The sequence below is a fragment of the Ovis aries genome, chromosome 4, assembly GCF_016772045.2.
Source record: "Ovis aries strain OAR_USU_Benz2616 breed Rambouillet chromosome 4, ARS-UI_Ramb_v3.0, whole genome shotgun sequence".
NCBI classification, from domain to species: Eukaryota; Metazoa; Chordata; class Mammalia; order Artiodactyla; family Bovidae; genus Ovis; species Ovis aries.
Genome location: NC_056057.1, coordinates 118,786,506 through 118,804,753, shown reverse-complemented (window position 1 = coordinate 118,804,753; position 18,248 = coordinate 118,786,506).

Below are 18,248 nucleotides of genomic sequence, written 5' to 3'. Positions count from 1 at the left end.
CGTTGCATTTTCTGTTACGGAGTTGTCAAGGTTTTGTGTGTCTCCTATCAGTTAATCCTCTAAGACACTGCAGCCTCTGTGAAAGCGGCAAAGTTCAGGAACTCAGTCCCAGCTGGAGCATAAACACAGGCTGGTCGGAGAGGCAGCGGTGCAGGCGAATTTCCCATGTGTGTAGCTAATGCCCCTACATTCTTGGGGATTTTCACCTCCCCAGCTACTGGGAGCCAGAGAAGCGAGCTGTCCTAATTAACTACCGGGCTCAGCTCTCCTTTCGCAGGGCCAGGGCTAACTGTGGCGGCTAGGGGCAGCCTCTGGATGTCAGATGTTGGGGCCCCGGGGGCGAGGATCTGAGAAGCCGTTGGGAACTGAAGGTTTGGTGCCAAGGCGGGTAAAGCGCGGGCTCCCCGGAACAAACGACACCTTCAGGGCCACGCTTTTCTTTTTGTGTGTGTGCGCAGATGCAAGTTCAGCTGCAGCTCGTGCAAAGCAGCCAGGCAAAGCTCAGCCTTAAAGGTAGAATGTGAAGGCAAGACTCGACCGCCAGGAAGCCTCGATTTGGGGGCATTCTCCGAAGTCGGAGGCCAGAATGGATTTCGGATGGAGAAGCAACCCAGAGGCGAGCTCCGTGAGACTAGGCCGAAGGCCGGCCCCAGCCTTTCCGCTACGGCGGAAATCTCCTATCCTGGGGCAAACCAACTCCTAGAAAGCACGAAGTCGAGCCAAGAGAAAGCCGGACGCTAGTCACAGGCCGGGCGCGGGCAGAGCCCCCGCCCTGGGAATCCAGGCGGGGCTCGCATCCGGGCCACCTTGCTGGGCCCTCTGGTGACGGGGCAGGAGCGCCCCCAGCACCCGTTGCGGTCCTTGCTGCTCCCCAGAGCGGGCCAGGGGAGGGGCTCTGCGCTCCCCGCCCCACCCGGTATCGCCCAGACGGGTCTCGGCCAGCACCCAGCTTCTTCGCCCAGGGGGCCGTGGTTCCCCTCGCAAGCATGCCGGACTTTTCCCTTTGGGGGCGGTAGTCGGCTATGCGGATCGGGCCGCGGGTGTGGCCTTGGCTCGCTCGGATGTGACCCGGTCTCCGGTTTCCAGAACTGGCAGCCTCTGCTGGGGGTGCGGTTCCACTCCTCTCCAACTCGCTTCCCTGTCTCACTGCGCCTTCGGGTTGGGCGAGGGGATTCCTCGCTGGCGTTTGGAGTGCAAGAGCCCCCGGGGGGCCCCCCCGAAGGCAGTTTCCTCAGAGGATCTCCCTCCCCCTGTACATCTAAGTAAGCTGCGAACCCGCTTAATTTTAGGAGTGATTCCTAGAGACCGGCCGGGTGCCCCGCTGCGCCCCGAGAGGGAGGGAGGGGGCGCTGTGGCTCCGGCGCCAGGCCTGCCCGGGGACCTGGGAGGGTCTGCATGCGCGCCCTCGGGCTCCGAGCGGGCCCCTGGGGATGGATGCCCCCGAGCCAGCCTCCAGCCTTCTGGCCAGGAGGGGACCCCAGCCCAGTCGAGAGTCTGGTCTCCACCACCTAGCATCGAGGTCCCAGGAGTCCGAGCCCGGGCCCACGAGGAAGACTTCTAGGCCGCGAACTTTCCACCGAGGTGACAGCCTGTACCTCCAGACCCTCAATTTCGAGGCTTGCGAGACCCAGCGCCCGCGAGGAGGCGAAGGGCGCGCGGCTGAGGCGCGGCCCCCTCCGCGGCGCCCAGCGCTCCCGGAGCTCCAGGCCCTGGGTTGGGGCACCCGGAGGGCCAGCCCGGCGCGGATTTGTGAATGAACCGCAGAGCGCTTCGCAGCTCACAGATCAGAGGGCTGTGGTCGCCCCACCGACGTGGTCCAGTGAGCCGCTGCAATAGCGCTTAGCGACAAAGCCGGCACGGCCGGGACTCGGCGGTCCCGCGCTGCGCTCGGCGGGGACGCGGGAGGGGCGAGCCAGACAGCGACTTCAAAGCCGCTAGTCCGGACTCGGTGAAAGGGTGGCGCTCCAGGGTGGCAGGGTCTGAAACTGCGTTTCCCCCAGCCCGCCCACCCCCGAGACGCCCACAGACAGCCCTGACCCGGGTGACCAGAGCTTCCGGCCGTCTCCAGCCCTCCCCGAGCGCGCCCTTCGCGTTCCCCGGCACCCCTGGGCGTCGTCTTGTCCCCGAACGGCCTCGCAGGTCTGGCCACACCCGCTTCCCTAAGCAGCTGTGTGGTTCGAAAGGTTTCCTCACTGCCTTCTCCCACCCGAAGTCTTTGGATGCCTCCCTCCGGTTTCCGCTGTTGGGGGGCTGAGGGGGACCCGCGCGGGCGAAGGTGCCCTGCGGAGGAACCGGGCCTCTCCGCTCGCGGGTGGAGGCACTGGGAGAGCCCCCCGGAGAGGAAGCGGAGGGTAAAGCCGCCCGCCCCCACCCCGCGCCCTTTCCCAGCTGGCCGCCCGCGCTGCTCCAGGTGCGCGCGCCTTAAAGACGCGCCATCTCCGCGTGCGCTGCCGGCCTCCAGGGTCTCAAATGTGCGCGCTCTGCTCTTTTTTTTCTGGAGAACAGTGGAGAAGGGGGAGGGGAGGCTGGGTCACGGGGTGGGGGTGGCAGGGAAGTTTGCTTAAAGGGAGGCAGAGGTCAGAGGTTAGGAGGGATTAAGCCTGGTGGTCCCGCGCACCCTCGGCGCCCAAAGAGGGATGGCGGAAGCAGGGGATCCAGACATCTAAGAAAACGGGATCCGGGAGGAGGGCGTGGTCGCAGTGAAGAGCGGAAGGTCCGAAAAGGAAACGCGCAGAGGAGCCGGGATGTCGGGGTGCACAGCCGAGCAGGAAGAGAACCAGGAGGCAAGAGGGGGAGGGCTCACTCTCACGACTGCGCCCCCCCCCCCCCACCGCCGTGACAAGGCCCTCTGCGGAGTCTCTCTGCGTAGAGGCAGAGGGCATTTTCTCCCTGCACCATGTCAGCCCTCTTGGCTTCCACCCCGGGAATGCACGCTCCTCTACCAGACCTGCCCCCTCCTGGCCCCTCTCGGTTACCTGTCCGGGAGGACCTCCAGAAGGCCCCCCTTTGCTTCCACCCGCCTCCCCAGATTCCCCAGAATAAATTCACCCAGGGGTGAACTGCCCCTAGCCACCACAGGACCTTGACGTTTGGGAGCTTCCAATTTCTCTGCCCCCAATTTCTCTGGTAGCATCATTCCTCTCCAGTTCTGAGCAAGAGACCCCGGCTCCTGACTGCCCCCTGGCCGCCTCCACCCCAGGTCTGAGGGCATTTCTGACTCAGCCGTCCCCCCTGGTCCTCAGTCTGCTCCTTCCCAGTTTCCGCCTTCCCACCATCGCTCTGGCCAGGACCGTGGAGGACGGTCCGGGTCCCGGCTCCTGGCCCCTCACAGGCCACACCTAGGTCTTCAGCTGGTCTGCGCGCTCTGCCTCCCGCGTCCACCACATGGTTACCCGCCTCCACCTCTATCTCTCCCTTGGTGGGGGTTTCTGCCCGTCCTGGAGGGCTGGTTGGTCTTCCAGCTTCCCTTGGCCCCTCAGTCTCTTCTCTTCACACTTCATCCACACCAGTGGTTGCCAAGAATGCTGAGAATTAGACTCGATCCTGAAACACACCTCGGGGCCCTGTGTGACCTGCCCTGGCCACCCCTGTCGCCTGAGATGATAAGGCTGGCCTCGCTCCGCAAGCTCAGCACCTTGACTCTGCCTGCGGCCAAGCCCTTCCTGCCTTGGGGGGCCCCTGCCCGGCCCCCGTCCTTGCTCTCCCTTCTGTGGAATTCTTTCCCAGACCGTTGGATACAGATGTCTTTAGCATGAAACCATGTCTCTGCAGTAGCTCCTGCCCCTGGTGTATTTTCCACAGCACGCATGGCTCCTTCTGGTCGTGAGACCTTAGGAGCTGTATGTATTTGGGATATGCCTGTTGGTGACTGATTCACGTATAATGACAATAAAACCCACTTTATGTATACTTAAATCATATATTTTAATGACTGCTTACTATATTTCCTCAATGACTCCCCTGTAGCTCAGACGGTAAAGAATCTGCCTGCAATGCAGGAGACAGGGTTTGATCCCTGGGTGGGGAAGATCCCCTGGAGGAGGGCATGGCAACCCACTCCAGTATTCTTGCCTGGAGACTCCCATGGACAGAGGAGCCTGGTGGCCTACAGTCCATGGAGTCGCAAAGAGTCAGACACAAATGAGTGATATTTCCTCAAACAAAGCAAAATTAATCAGAAGAGTCGTGGTTCACATTTTTACATACTTCTTTACCCTCTGGCTTAAAGGTTAAAGGTGGCTGGACTCTCATTTCTGCCGTGCAGTCCATTATTTTGGTTTAAGTGTATGAAGAAAATGCCTCACAGAGACATGTAGCTGGGAATGGAGAAATGCTTTATTACCCTTGTCATATGATGGTGGATTTTCTTCCTAAATATTAGACAAAATTCAACAGATAGACGTTTCTGGAAGGTTAGTTGCAATATAGAATCTAAAACCATATCAACCATTGCTTCATACTCTTACGTTAAAATCCATGGAGCTATCTTACGCGTTGAACGGATCTTTTACCCACATCATTCATTGGCCATTTGGAAAATAGTGCTTCTTGGAGTTATGCCGTTTTTCCAAGGGTTGACAGATTTTCTTAAACAATATCACAAAATCACATTTGTTAATGTCACCTCCGAGCTCATCAGAAAGGTCTTTAAATACCGGGAAGTTGTCTGGCTTACAGTATTGGACACATGTTTTCCTTTTCACTTGAAAACTCAAATTTTATCCCCAGCCACAACTACTTTTTGCCTTGTAGTTGTGATAGGCTCACTTCATTTACTTTCGAGAAAACGTCTGAACAGCTATGGCGTGTCCGCCAGGTGTATTTTGTGTAGGACGGAATCCCAGAGGGCTGGTTGGTGATAGCTCACCACAGGGGCTCCCCTTAGCTCCTACCCTTAAGGGTGCCTCGCTGTGAACATGAGCCCCCGGTTCCTTCCCCTGGAACATTCAAAGGATAGGTACTCAGGGGCCGAGCTTTAACAAAGCTCATACCGTCTGTACTTCAGGGACATCGTTCAGTGAAACCGGCCTCTTTTAAGCACAGCTCTGCGTGCGTGTGTGGCTGCTGGGGCCGGGGCTGGTATCGGAGGCAAGGGGACTCAGCCTCGTGCGCGCCCGTGCTTCTGCGCCTTGGGCCAGTGTCTGGGGGGTGGCGCAGATAACCGATAGCTCAGCACAACTGTAACGTGGCTCTGTGTGGACCCTCTGCCCGGGTCTTGGGGATCTGCAGACCACACTCTGAGAACTGCTGCGTGCCCAGGGGGGTTTTGTGAACGAGTGCTTTCGACTGGGGCTTCCAGAGGTGGATATACAGTCCTGATCCAGAGCTCCTTTGCCTTTGGAAGCTGACAGGGCGTGCGCAGCCTGTGTGACCTAGCCCCGTGGGTGCTGATGACCCCCATACTCAGACACACAACTGTCTCCGCGGTGAGAGCATCGCGCGAGTCACGGCGGTGGGAGAGCAGCCGTGAGAAACCGCACGTCCGTTTGGATCGCGTTTTGCCACCAAATAAGTTGCACAATTGACTTTTGGTTCTGGTTTTGGAGTTGGCGACCTCTGTCACTCTCTCCACTCATCACGGGGCAGCTGGCGCACAGAGGCTGCCTGAGGTCCAGCTGGGGTCCCCGGGGGATGGAGGAGGGGCTCTCGGATGGAGGCGCGGCCCCCACGCAGAGCTCAGATCACGGGCATCCAGGCGGGGGGCACTGAAGCCCCCTCTTTGCCTGGGCCTGAGCCTCTCCTGCCAGCTCAGGCTGCATGTGTCCTGCATGTGCTGCCCTGCAGCTGCTCAGGGCGGTCTGAACATTCCAGACGCTTTCCAGCCTGCAGGCTTGTCTTCTTGCAGCCTCACCCGTGAGAATCCAAGTTCCTCTAGGTCCTCGGCGGTGGACGGGGAGGTCAAGGTGACGATGGGGACGGTGAGGGGTGGGATCCAGTTAGGGGGCTGGGGCTATCCCCATCCTCTCCTCTGGGTCTCTTCGCCCTGTGCTCCAGCCCCCCGGGACCTCTGACTCCTCAGCCACGCTTATGGTCACTTACCTTTAGAGACACCCCCTTGGTGTCTGCATTGGGCCCACAGAGCCCGGTGTGGTGGCAGGAGTGTGGACCGTCTCAGGGAGACGTCCCCAAGGAGAGGGACCGTGACAGCTTGCCCCTGGCACATGGCCGCGGGGACAGGCCGCGACTGTGGAGCGATTGCTGGGTCCTTGGGACTGTTCTAGAAGCTTCCTGTGGAGCAGTCTGTCGAAATGCCCAGCACCTGGGCTTCTGCGCCCATCAGCGCTCTCCAAAGAGAGCGCGCTACGACGCTGGTTTGCAGACTGAGGCTGCCGTGTCCAGAACCCTGGGGGCCACCGCAGGCTGGACGCTCGGGCGGGAGCAGAGGCCGTGGTCTCCAGCAAGGTTCCTCTCCTCCAGGAGACCTCCACCTTTGCTCTTGAGGCCTTGAGCTGGCCAGGTGAGGCCCACCTGCGTTATGGAGGGTCATCTCCTTCACTTAACGTCACCTGATGGTAGGTGGTGATCACCTCTACAACATGCCCCACCCTGCCCCCTCCCTGAGGGGGCTGGTGTTTCCAGACCAGGTCCCAGAGCCTCACGAAGTGACCCCAGAAACCCAGAATTCAGGCTCAGGGTGGTGTGATCAGATCTGCAGGAAGGAAATTGAAACGCAGGCTCCCGGACCCCAGCCTGGGCCTGACTCTCTGGGCAAGAGACCTGGAAACCTTCTTTAAAAAAACAAAAAAGTTATTTATTTACTTTGGTCATGCTGGGTTTCCACTGCTGCGAGGGCTCTTTCTCTAGTTGAGGCTAGCAGAGATGACTCTCTAGCTGCAGCGTGCAGGCTTCTTGCCACGGCTTCTCTCACTAGGGGGCTCCCAGGCTCTAGGGCCAGAGAAGGCAATGGCACCCCACTCCAGTCCTCTTGCCTGGCAAATCCCATGGACGGGGGAGCCTGGAAAGCTGCAGTCCATGGGGTCGCTAGGAGTCGGACTCGACTGAGCGACTTCACTTTCACTTTTCACTTTCCTGCATTGGAAAAGGAAATGGCAACCCACTCCAGTGTTCTTGCCTGGAGAATCCCAGGGATGGGGGAGCCTGGTGGGCTGCCGTCTCTGGGGTCGCACAGAGTCGGACACAACTGAAGCAGCTTAGCAGCAGCAGCAGCAGGCTCGAAGGCATGCAGACTTCATAGTTGGGGCTCCCAGGCTCTAGAGCACCAGCTCAGTAGTTCTGGAGCATGGACTCAGCTGCTCCACGGTGTGTGGGATCTTCCTGGAACAGCAACTTTTGGTCTCTTTACCTCTGAGCCACCAGGAAAGGCTGGAAACCTTCACTTCAACTAAGGTCCCTGATGATGGAGGCCCACCAGGGTCTGGCTCCTCTGACAGGGGTGAAGCTCCGGAAGGGTGGGCTGGGCGGTCTCTCCCTTGCAGTGTGACACATCGTCAGCCACGGGCCCTCCGGTGCGTGACACAGACTGTGGCCCCGTGGTGGGCGGAGGATGAACGGGAACGAGAACCAGGTGGCAAGTCCTCCCAGGGACCCCATGGGTGTGTGACGAAGAAAGCAGAAGCATGCCGTGTGCGGCCCACGGGGTCCCAGACGGGGCGACCCAGCCTACCCACTGGGGTGCCGGCCCCACCCGCCCGAGACGAAACGGTGTGTCGGCGTTCATGCTGGGGGTGCACAGCCTGCCCCTCCGGTGCCCCGGCCCCACCCTCGGGGCTCCGGGTCCCGTGGGCACCTCCCTGCCCCTCTCATCCTGGGCTAAGACCGTCTCCGCTTGGCCAATGCCTACCCACTCCCCCTGCCACACCGGCCTCGCGATTTCACAGGGGAAGAGTTAACAGCTCCACACAAAGGACCGACTCATAGACTCGAGGGTCCTAGGAAGAGGGGACAGCCCAGGGCGTGTGAACCTGGGACCTTGGAAGGGTCCCTCAGCCCTGTCCCCATCGGCCCGATGCCTGCCCCTCGGCCCTAAGCGGGCAGAGGGGCTGACTGCCTAGGAGGCCGGGTCAGTGAACTGGCCTAAGTCCATCCTGGCTGCTATAATCAAACACGAAACACAGAGAGGCTGAAGCACCGTTTGTCCTTCAGTCTGGAGGCTGGGAGCGTGAGATCCAGGGCCTGGCAGATTTCGGGTCTGGTGGGAACCTGCTTTTGGGCTCACAGACGGCTGCTTCTGGCCATGTCTTTCTGGCCGTGTCTGGGGAAAGCAGCAGGGAGTTTCTGGGGTCTCTTATGAGGGCGCTGATCCTGGCATGAGGGCCCCACCTCCTGACACCAGCACACTGGCGGTTAGATTCCAGGTGAATCTGGAGGTCGGCGGGACAAACATTCATTCTGTGACTGTAACACGTTCTCAGCTCCCAGGGATTCGGGGTGGACATCTTAGGGGGCCGTGCTGTCTAATACAGCCAGTCTGAGGGGTCCAGCAGGGGTGTTCTGAGAACCACACATCCTACCACGCGTCAGAGTGACAGGTTAGCATCTCAGTGTCCCTGGATATTAGACTGGATTCTCTCTGGACTTGGGGGGTGGTTCCTGCAATGCAAGATTGCCTGGGAGGTTCTCCACTGAGGAGAGCCTTGGTCTCCTCGCGTCCTCCTGAGTCAGAAGCAGCTCTCTGCGGTCCAGGCTATGACTCTGGAAGCTGCATTTTCAACCAGCCGTGGCTCCTCCCACACTCACTAAGATTTGACTCTCTCGATCCAGAACAAGTGAGGTGTGGACCTGTCAAACAGGGAGCAGCAATGCCCAGACCTCCCCTCCCCTCTGCGTTCACCTCAGGGGCATCAGTGGGCACCTGTTTCCCTGGCCTCACATCCCGTGTGTGTTTGCCTGCCCGACTGGACCATGGGTTTCAGGAGAGCAGGGTCCGTCCGCATTGCCGGCTGCCACAGAGCCTGCAGGTACCCAGTGGAAGAGCCCAAGCTCCTGGGTGCCCTCTGCAATGTTGATCAGCCAGGGGGCATCCTCAATGCCCACGGTCCACTCATCCAAAGGATTTAGAAAACAAAAACTGACCGTGGTGCGTATTCAGAACCTCCTGAAGATCGGAGCGCAAAGGAGAAGTCCTTTTTCTCAATCTGCACTTGCTAGTCGTACAGACTCCACATGTAAGCTCTTGGACTCTGTGCTTCCCGGGGACTAGGGCCCAGCTGGGCGCTAGAAGGGCTGCCGCTCTGACCGCCAGTCAGTGACGGAGCACACTGGGCGAATCCCCACGCCCCTGTGTGCTCCCGAGACAAGGTTTGGGGAGAGTCCCTCTGCCACCGAGGTTCCGCCTGAGACAGCTCCCCGTACACAGGTGGCTGGGCGGAAGGGATAGTTTCTAGGCTAATTGCGCATTGCCCCCAATTCCACTCTCTCCAAGAAAAAGGCTCTTGATTATTCACGTATGAGAATGTGGCTTTAAATAGCACCTCAATTTGCTTCCTCACCCATCCAGGGGTCTCTGTGGATAGCGGGTGCCCAGGGGAATGGGTCTGCCTCCTAGAAGATCTGGAGCGGGGGTGGGGTTTGCCGTCTCCCCCACCAGGGAGGAGACCTGCTCCCATCTCATTTCCATGGGGTAGAGCTTCTCTCGCTATGACAATTAAAAAGATGGAGAAACCATTTGCATTTTTCCTGGGTGTTAATGACCTTCCAAACCAGCATTCAATTGTCTAGCTTAAAGTAGCTCGGCTCACGTTGCATGAATAATTCACCTGCCGCTGCGTTCTCCCACGCACAGGGCAAAAACCTCATTTTTGACCTAGTTCCTAAAGTTGAATCCATTCACGTAATCTTTTACACACACTTGGTTTTCTTTTCTTTTTTTTTTTAAGGTATATGTTATTTTACTCACATCCTAAGTAAACTTAGTGCCAAGTTTTGGGGGCTTACACTGGTGATGTGGAGACCTAATTTGTTTTATATAACCCGAAGCCTTGAATTTAATTAATTTTCAGTCTTAGGCACAGAGGCACCCTCCACCTCGCTGAGATGTGGCTCAAGTAGGCACTGTAGGGATGGAGACAGAGGGAGGCATGGGAAAACCCGGTGTTCAGGGAGGCCTCAAGGTGGTCAAAGGTGCTCAGGCCGAGGGCTGGGGTCCAGGCCGGGGGTCAGGTAGACTGAGACCAGGGTGAGGCCGCAGCTCGCACCAGGGGCACTGCCTCCCTCCCCAGGAGCCTTCCATCATAGAGGGTCCTCTCATGAGCACACGGCCTGCCAGAGTGCTTCCCCCCAAAGCGGAACTCCGCTGCAGAATTGTGAAAACCTAGGGTCCCGACCTCACCCTGAAGCTAGGAAAGCCGCATTTCTGGGCTGGGCCTTGGGTTTCAAAGCTGCTCCCTGACTGTTCTTCATAGCATCCTGAGACTGCTGTAACAAGGGCCGCAGCTTGCTGCTGTTGCTCCGTAGCTCAGTCGTGTCCCGTTCTCTGTGACCCTGTGGATTGCAGCACACCAGGCTCCCCTGTCCTGTACTATCTCCCAGAGTTTGCTCAAACTCAGGTCCATTGAGTCAGTGATGCCATCCAACCATCTCATCCTCTGTCGCCCCCTTCTCTTCCGGAAACCTTCAATCTTTCCCAGCACTGGGGTCTTTTCCAGTGAGTCAGTTCTTCGCATCAGGTGGCCAAAGTATTGGAGCTTCAGCATCAGCATCAGTCCTTCCAATAAATATTCAGGGCTGATTTCCTTTAGGATGGACTGATTTGATCATCATTCTCTGTAGCTTAGAACAACAGAAACGCACTGCCTCACAGCTCTGAGGGCCGCAGTTCTGAGACCCACAGTGATGGAACGGTCATAATGGCTGTTCCAATGACGCTCATTGAGGTTTTAGTTGTGCTAGACAGCCGCACCATCTTACGTAAGACGTTTAAGCCTTAGGGCCCCTCTGCTGGTGTTCTGGATTTACAGACAAGGAGACGTAAATGACTCAACTACTGTTACACAACCAGGGTCGTGCTTAGTCGCTCAGTCATGTCTGACTTTGTGTGACGCCCTGGACTATAACCTGCCAGGCTCCTCCATCCATGGGATTCTCCAGGCAAGAATACTGGAGCCGGTGGCCATGCCCTCCTCCAGGGGATCTTCCCAACCCAGGGATCAAACCCAGGTCTCCTGCACTGATTGCGGATTCTTACCACCCGAGCCACCAGAGAACCAGTGAGCAGAAGTCAACGCAGGTCCTTTTCCCTCCGGAGCTCTGGGTTCCCATCCGTCTGTCTGTCTCAAACCCCCCTGAAGCCTGAACGTAGCACAGATCTCCCTGCATCAAGAGAAGAGCACCTGCCTCAGTCTTCATCCTCCACTTTCCGATCTGACGCCACCTTGTGTCCTAAAGTGACCTGAGATGCTAGGGACGCGCGGTGGGCGGTGGGTCAGAGGAGGTCTGGCTGAGAAATGTTGGGACAAACCCCCACAGGCCAGGAGGCTTTCACACAACACAAGTTTCTCTCTCACGGTTCTGGAGTCTGGAGGCGTGAGAGTGGGGTGCCACACGGCGGGGTCTGGGGAGGACCCTCTTCCGGGCCTCTCACCTGGTGGGAGGGGCTAAGGATCGGGGTCCCTTTTACGGAGACAGGTTCAGTTCCTCTGGGCTCCACCCTGGTCACCTCCCTAAGGCCCCCCAGCCTAACACCATCACCCTGGGGGTTGGTCTTCCCAGCAAGAGTCAGCACTGGGGACGCAGCATCTCACACCAGAGCCAATGGGCTCGAGGACTGCGGACAGGAGGCATGGAGAATGCCGTGGTTTCTAGGGTTGGCGGAGTCCTGGGCAGAATGGGGACAGGGACTAGGGGCAGAGACACGGCCTGGTGGCCCCCAGGCCTGGAAGAGGACCGGGAGGAAGGCCCCCCCGTCAGGGACCTGAGCTGAGCCTGGGTCGCTTGCTGTGCTCGACGTGAGATGCACCCTGAGAACGCGCCAGAGAGGCTCACGTGGGGGGCTCTGTGTGACCACAGACGTCCCTGACCTCAGTGAGGACACCGGCAACTGGGGGTCCCTGTGATCAGGGGTCTGCAGGGGGCCGGGGGACTCTCCCCCTCCCCTGGGAAGCCTCCAGCCTCCTGCGCCTTCTCTGTAACTCCATCCAGGATGCTTTGCTTCTAAACCCCTCCGTGGCCTGTCTTCCCGCGGCTAATTCTCCCAAGCCTCTCCCGGCTTCTCAGAGCTCCCATCTGTCCCCAGGAGCCCCAGAGCCCAGCGATGATAAATCCATCCATCAAGCTCTCACAGCCGGGATTTCGGCCCCTTCTCAGAAGAGTAGCAAGTCCTTCACAAAGCCCTCAGCTCTGAGCCTGCTGTGCTTAAGGTAAGCCCTGGATATGTATTAAACTGGAGGCCTTATAGGAAAAAAAAAATGCCTTAAAAAATGCAGTGCATTTGCTGCAAAACATCCCCTGTCCTGGTTTGCTGAGCTCCTAGAAACCCCACTAAGGCGGCCGAGGCCGTCAGTCCATCTCGGCTTTTGGACTCCTTGCCAACCCTGGGTGTGAACCCTGGTCTCTCTGGAAAGCACTCGTGTTGAGTTGCTTTGCTTGTTTGGGTCTTGAGGATCTGGGCGTGTGTGTGCCCGTGGGTGTGGTGCATGTGTGTGAGCATATATCCATGGGCACGTGAGCCCCCTCGAGATGGTGGGGGCTGGCTGAGGATCGGCTTCTATCCCCGGGAACAAGAGCAAGGGCCCCTCGTGAGCCCCCTCGAGATGGTGGGGGCTGAGGATCGGCTCCTGCTGGTCTATCAACCCCAGTGGGATTGGGAGACACGTCTCCTGGGGGACCCCGAGGGCACAGACCAGCTTCCCCCTCCACCGCTCACGGAGCCGAGGCGGCCCTTTCACTGAGATGGGCCTAGGGGCAGTGTACGAGCAGGGACTGTGCGTCCCGGAGCCCAAGCCCGCGGAGCCCCTGGGCGGGCCTGGGCTGCTGCTGGAGGGGCGGCCGTGTTAGATGGCCCTGGGACCTTACTCGCGTCCCTCCCGGACATAGAACATCTGGGATGGTCCCGGGGGCGATTCAGGCTTTGGGAGATAAGCCTGTCCTTCTCCACCACAGGCCAGACGGCAGTGACCCTCGAGGACCACGGAGCCGACACTGCCTGTTCAGAGAAGGAGACACCCAAATCCCTGCAGGTCACAGGTCTAGCCCCGCGGCTCACATGCTCATGGGCAGAGCGTGGAGAACAAAGCCTCGAGCCGTTAGGTGCTGGTTTCTAACACAGACCATGTTCAGCCTAAAGTGGTGTGCCGTCCCCTTCTCCAATGGACCATATTCTGTCAGACCTCTCCACCATGACCCGCCCATCTTGGGTTGCCCCGCGGGCATGGCTTAGTTTCATTGAGTTAGACAAGGCTGTGGTCCTAGTGTGATTAGACTGACTAGTTTTCTGTGAGTATGGTTTCAGTGTGTCTGCCCTCTGACGCCCTCTTGAAACACCCACCATCTTACTTGGGTTTCTCTTACCTTGGGCGTGGGGTATCTCTTCACGGCTGATCCAGCAAAGCACAGCCGCTGCTCCTTACCTTAGACGAAGGGTATCTTCTCACCACCGCCCTTCCTGACCTTCAACGTGGGATGGCTCCTCTAGGCCCTCCTGCGCCCGCACAGCCACCACTCCTTGGACGTGGGGTTGCTTCTGACAGAATGTGGTCCACTGGAGAAGGGAATGGCAAACCACTTCAGTGTTCTTGACTTGAGAACACCATGAACAGTATGAAAAGGCAAAATGATAGGATACTGAAAGACGAACTTCCCAGGTCAGTAGGTGCCCAATATGCTACTGGAGGTCAGTGGAGAAATAACTCCAGAAAGAATGAAGGGATGGAGCCAAAGCAAAAACAATACCCAGTTGTGGATGTGACTGGTGATGGAAGCAAGGTCCAATGCTGTAAAGAGCAATATTGCATAGGAACCTGGAATGTCAGGTCCATGAATCAAGGCAAATTGGAAGTGGTCAAACAGGAGATGGCAAGAGTGAACGTCAACATTCTAGGAATCAGGGAACTAAAATGGACTGGAATGGGTGAATTTAACTCAGATGACCATTATATCTAATACTGTGGGCAGGAATCCCTCAGAAGAAATGGAGTAGCCATCATGGTCAACAAAAGAGTCCGAAATGCAGTACTTGGACGCAGTCTCAAAAACGACAGAATGATCTCTGTTCGTTTCCAAGGCAAACCATTCAATATCACCGTAATCCAAGTCTATGGCCCAACCAGTAACACTGAAGAAGCTGAAGTTGAATGGTTCTATGAAGACCTACAGGACCTTTTAGAACTAACACCCAAAAAAGATGTCCTTTTCATTATAGGGGACTGGAATGCAAAAGTAGGAAGTCAATAAACACCTGGAGTAACAGGCAAATTTGGCCTTGGAATGTGGAATGAAGCAGGGCAAAGCCTAATAGAGTTTTGCCAAGAGAACGCACTGGTCATAGCAAACACCCTCTTCCAACAACACAAGAGAAGACTCTACACATGGACATCACCAGATGGTCAACACCGAAATCAGATTGATTATATTCTTTGCAGCCAAAGATGGAGAATCTCTATACAGTCAGCAAAAACAAGACCAGGAGCTGACTGTGGCTCAGATCATGAACTCCTTATTACCAAATTCAGACTTAAATTGAAGAAAGTGGGGAAAACCACTAGATCAATCAGGTATGACCTAAATCAAATCCCTTATGATTAAATCCCTTATGATTATACAGTGGAAGTGAGAAATAGATTTAAGGGCCTAGATCTGACAGATAGAGTGCCTGATGAACTATGGACTGAGGTTCGTGACACTGTACAGGAGACAGGGATCAAGACCATCCCCAAGAAAAAGAAATGCAAAAAAGCAAAATGGCTGTCTGGGGAGGCCTTACAAATAGCTGTGAAAAGAAGAGAAGCAAAGAAAGCAAAGAAAAGCAAAGCAAAGGAGAAAAGGAAAGATATAAGCATGTGAATGCAGAGTTCCAAAGAACAGCAAGAAGAGATAAGAAAGCCTTCTTCAGCGATCAATGCAAAGAAATAAAAAGAACAGAATGGGAAAGACTAGAGATCTCTTCAAGAAAATTAGAGATACCAAGGGAACATTTCATGCAAAGATGGGCTCGATAAAGGACAGAAATGGTATGGACCTAACAGAAGCAGAAGATATTAGGAAGAGGTGGCAAGAATACACAGAACTGTACAAAAAAGATGTTCACAACCCGGATAATCACGATGGTGTGATCACTCATCTAGAGCCAGACATCCTGGAATGTGAAGTCAAGTGGGCCTTAGAAAGCATCACTATGAACAAAGCTAGTGGAGGTGATGGAATTCCAGTGGAGCTATTTCAAATACTGAAAGATGATGCTGTGAAAGTGCTTCATTCAATATGCCAGCAAATTTGGAAAACTCAGCAGTGGCCACAGGACTGGAAAAGGTCAGTTTTCATTCCAATCCCAAAGAAAGGCAATGCCAAAGAATGCTCAAACTACCGCACAATTGCACTCATCTCACATGCTAGTAAAGTAATGCTCAAAATTCTCCAAGCCAGGCTTCAGCAGTACGTGAACCGTGAACTTCCTGATGTTCAAGCTGGTTTTAGAAAAGGCAGAGGAACCAGAGATCAAATTGCCAACATCCGCTGGATCATGGAAAAAGCAAGAGAGCTCCAGAAAAACATCTATTTCTGCTTTATTGACTATGCCAAAGCCTTTGACTGTGTGGATCACAATAAACTGGAAAATTCTGAGAGAGATGGGAATACAGACCACCTGACCTGCCTCTTGAGAAATCTGTATGCAGGTCAGGAAGCAACAGTTAGAACTGGACATGGAACAACAGACTGGTTCCAAATAGGAAGAGGAGTGCATCAAGGCTGTATATTGTCACCCTGCTTATTTAACTTCTATGCAGAGTACATCATGAGAAACACTGGACTGGAAGAAACACAAGCTGGAATCAAGATTGCCAGGAGAAATATCGATAACCTCAGTTATGCAGATGACACCACCCTTATGGCAGAAAAGTGAAGAGGAACTAAAAGCCTCTTGATGAAAGTGAAAGAGGAGAGTGAAAAAGTTGGCTTAAAGCTCAACATTCAGAAAATGAAGATCATGGCATCCGGTCCCATCACTTCATGGGAAATAGATGGGAAACAGTGGAAACAATGTCAGACTTTATTTTTTGGGGCTCCAAAATCACTGCAGATGGTGACTGCAGGCATGAAATTAAAAGACGCTTAGTCCTTGGAAGGAAAGTTATGACCAACCTAGATAGCATATTCAAAAGCAGAGATATTACTTTGCCGACTAAGGTCCGTCTAGTCAAGGCTATGGTTTTTCCTGTGGTCATGTATGGATGTGAGAGTTGGACTGTGAAGAAAGCTGAGCGCCGAAGAATTGATGCTTTTGAACTGTGGTGTTGGAGAAGACTCTTGAGAGTCCCTTGGACTGCAAGGAGATCCAACCAGTCCATTCTGAAGGAGATCAGCCCTGGGATTTCTTTGGAAGGAATGATGCTAAAGCTGAAACTCCAGTACTTTGGCCACCTCATGCAAAGAGTTGACTCATTGGAAAAGACTCTGATGCTGGGAGGGATTGGGGGCAGGAGGAGAAGGGGACGACAGAGGATGAGATGGCGGGATGGCATCCCTGACTCGATGGACGTGAGTCTGAGTGAGCTCCGGGAGTTGGTGATGGACAGGGAGGCCTGGCGTGCTGCGATTCATGGGGTCGCAAAGAGTCAGATACGACTAAGCGACTGAACTGAACTGAACTGATATTCAACCTAAAATTCAGAGAAGTGAAAGTGAAGTCGCTCCGTTGTGTCTGACTCTTTGCGACCCCATGGACTGAAGCTCACCAGGCTCCTCCATCCATGGGATTTTCCAGGCAAGAGTACTGTAGTGGGTTGCCATTTCCTTCTCCAGGGGGTCTTCCTGACCCTGGGATGGAACCCAGGTCTCTTGCATTGCAGGCAGACACTCTACCGTCTGAGCCACCCAGGAAGCCCAATTCAGAGCAGCTTGCAAATCCTAGTGAAGACGATGTGGTTACTACACATCTTCCAGGGCGGGGTGGGAGGAGGCAGCCTGAAGGCCTTCAAGGGGCCCTTGGGCACCCACTGACTCACCTCCTCTAGGGTCAGCCTCACCACTTGCCCTTTCCCAGGGGGCTGCTTGTGGCACCAAAGCCCACGTGTGCACCTCTCACAGGCCCCAGAGTCCCCCGTGGGACGGCCAGGCTCGCGCAGGCTGTGTCCGAGCTCTGCCTCTCCGTCCACCCCCTTCCCCAGGCTGGACGCTAAGAAGTGTCCGGCACTGCAAGCTTCATCTCCATGCAGCCAGGGGCTGGGGCTGGGGCCGTCAGGACGAGGTCAGAACAATACGGGTGAGGACTGGGGGCTGAGTGCAAAGGCGGAGGGGAACATGCCCAGGGGTGGGGGAAAGGGGGGTTCTCGGGAGCAGCGGGGGGTTGGGGGGCAAGTCAGGACTGGGAGCCCTGGGCAGACCAAGGCGCTGATTTCTAAGCAGAACAATGACAAGCAGGGGCTGGGCTAGAGGTTAAGGGAGGCTCCCTGGTGCCTCAGATGGTCAAGAACCTGCCTGCAATGCAGGAGACCTGAGTTGGATCCCTGGCTGGGGAAGATCCCCTGGAGAAGGGGATGGCTACACTCTAGTATTCTTGCCTGGAGAATCCCACAGACAGAGGAGCCTGGCGGCCTACTGGCTTTTGTGGTCACAAAGAGTCGGATACAACTGAGCAACAACACTTAACCGCTTCCCAGAGGCAGTGGGAGCAATTCTAACCCTGACCGCCAGGCAGCAGAGTGGGGACCCACTGCTGGGTGCCTGTCAGCCTCCCGAGAGGACTTTCTGACTCTGAGAAAAGTGATGAGACACGGCTTTTGGCCCAGCAGACTGACTGGCGTCAGCTGAGAAGAGCCATTCTACACTGGCTGGTAGGAAGGAACTCACCTTAGCTCGTCAGGCGTGATAACGGGATAGTCGTGATGTTGCTGAGATGTCTTTGCCCATTAGACATGCATATGGATGTATCTGGGTATGATGCCTTGATGACTGAAATTTGTTCTAAATATATTCCAACCACAAACACGGCAGGAGAGATGACTGGAGGGGTATTCAAGTTTTGTTGTTTTCCAGTTGTTGAGTCATATCTGACTCTTTGTGACCCCATGGACTGCAGCACGCCAGGCTCCCTGTCCTTCACCATCTCCCAGAGTTTGCCCAAGGTCATGCCCGTTGAA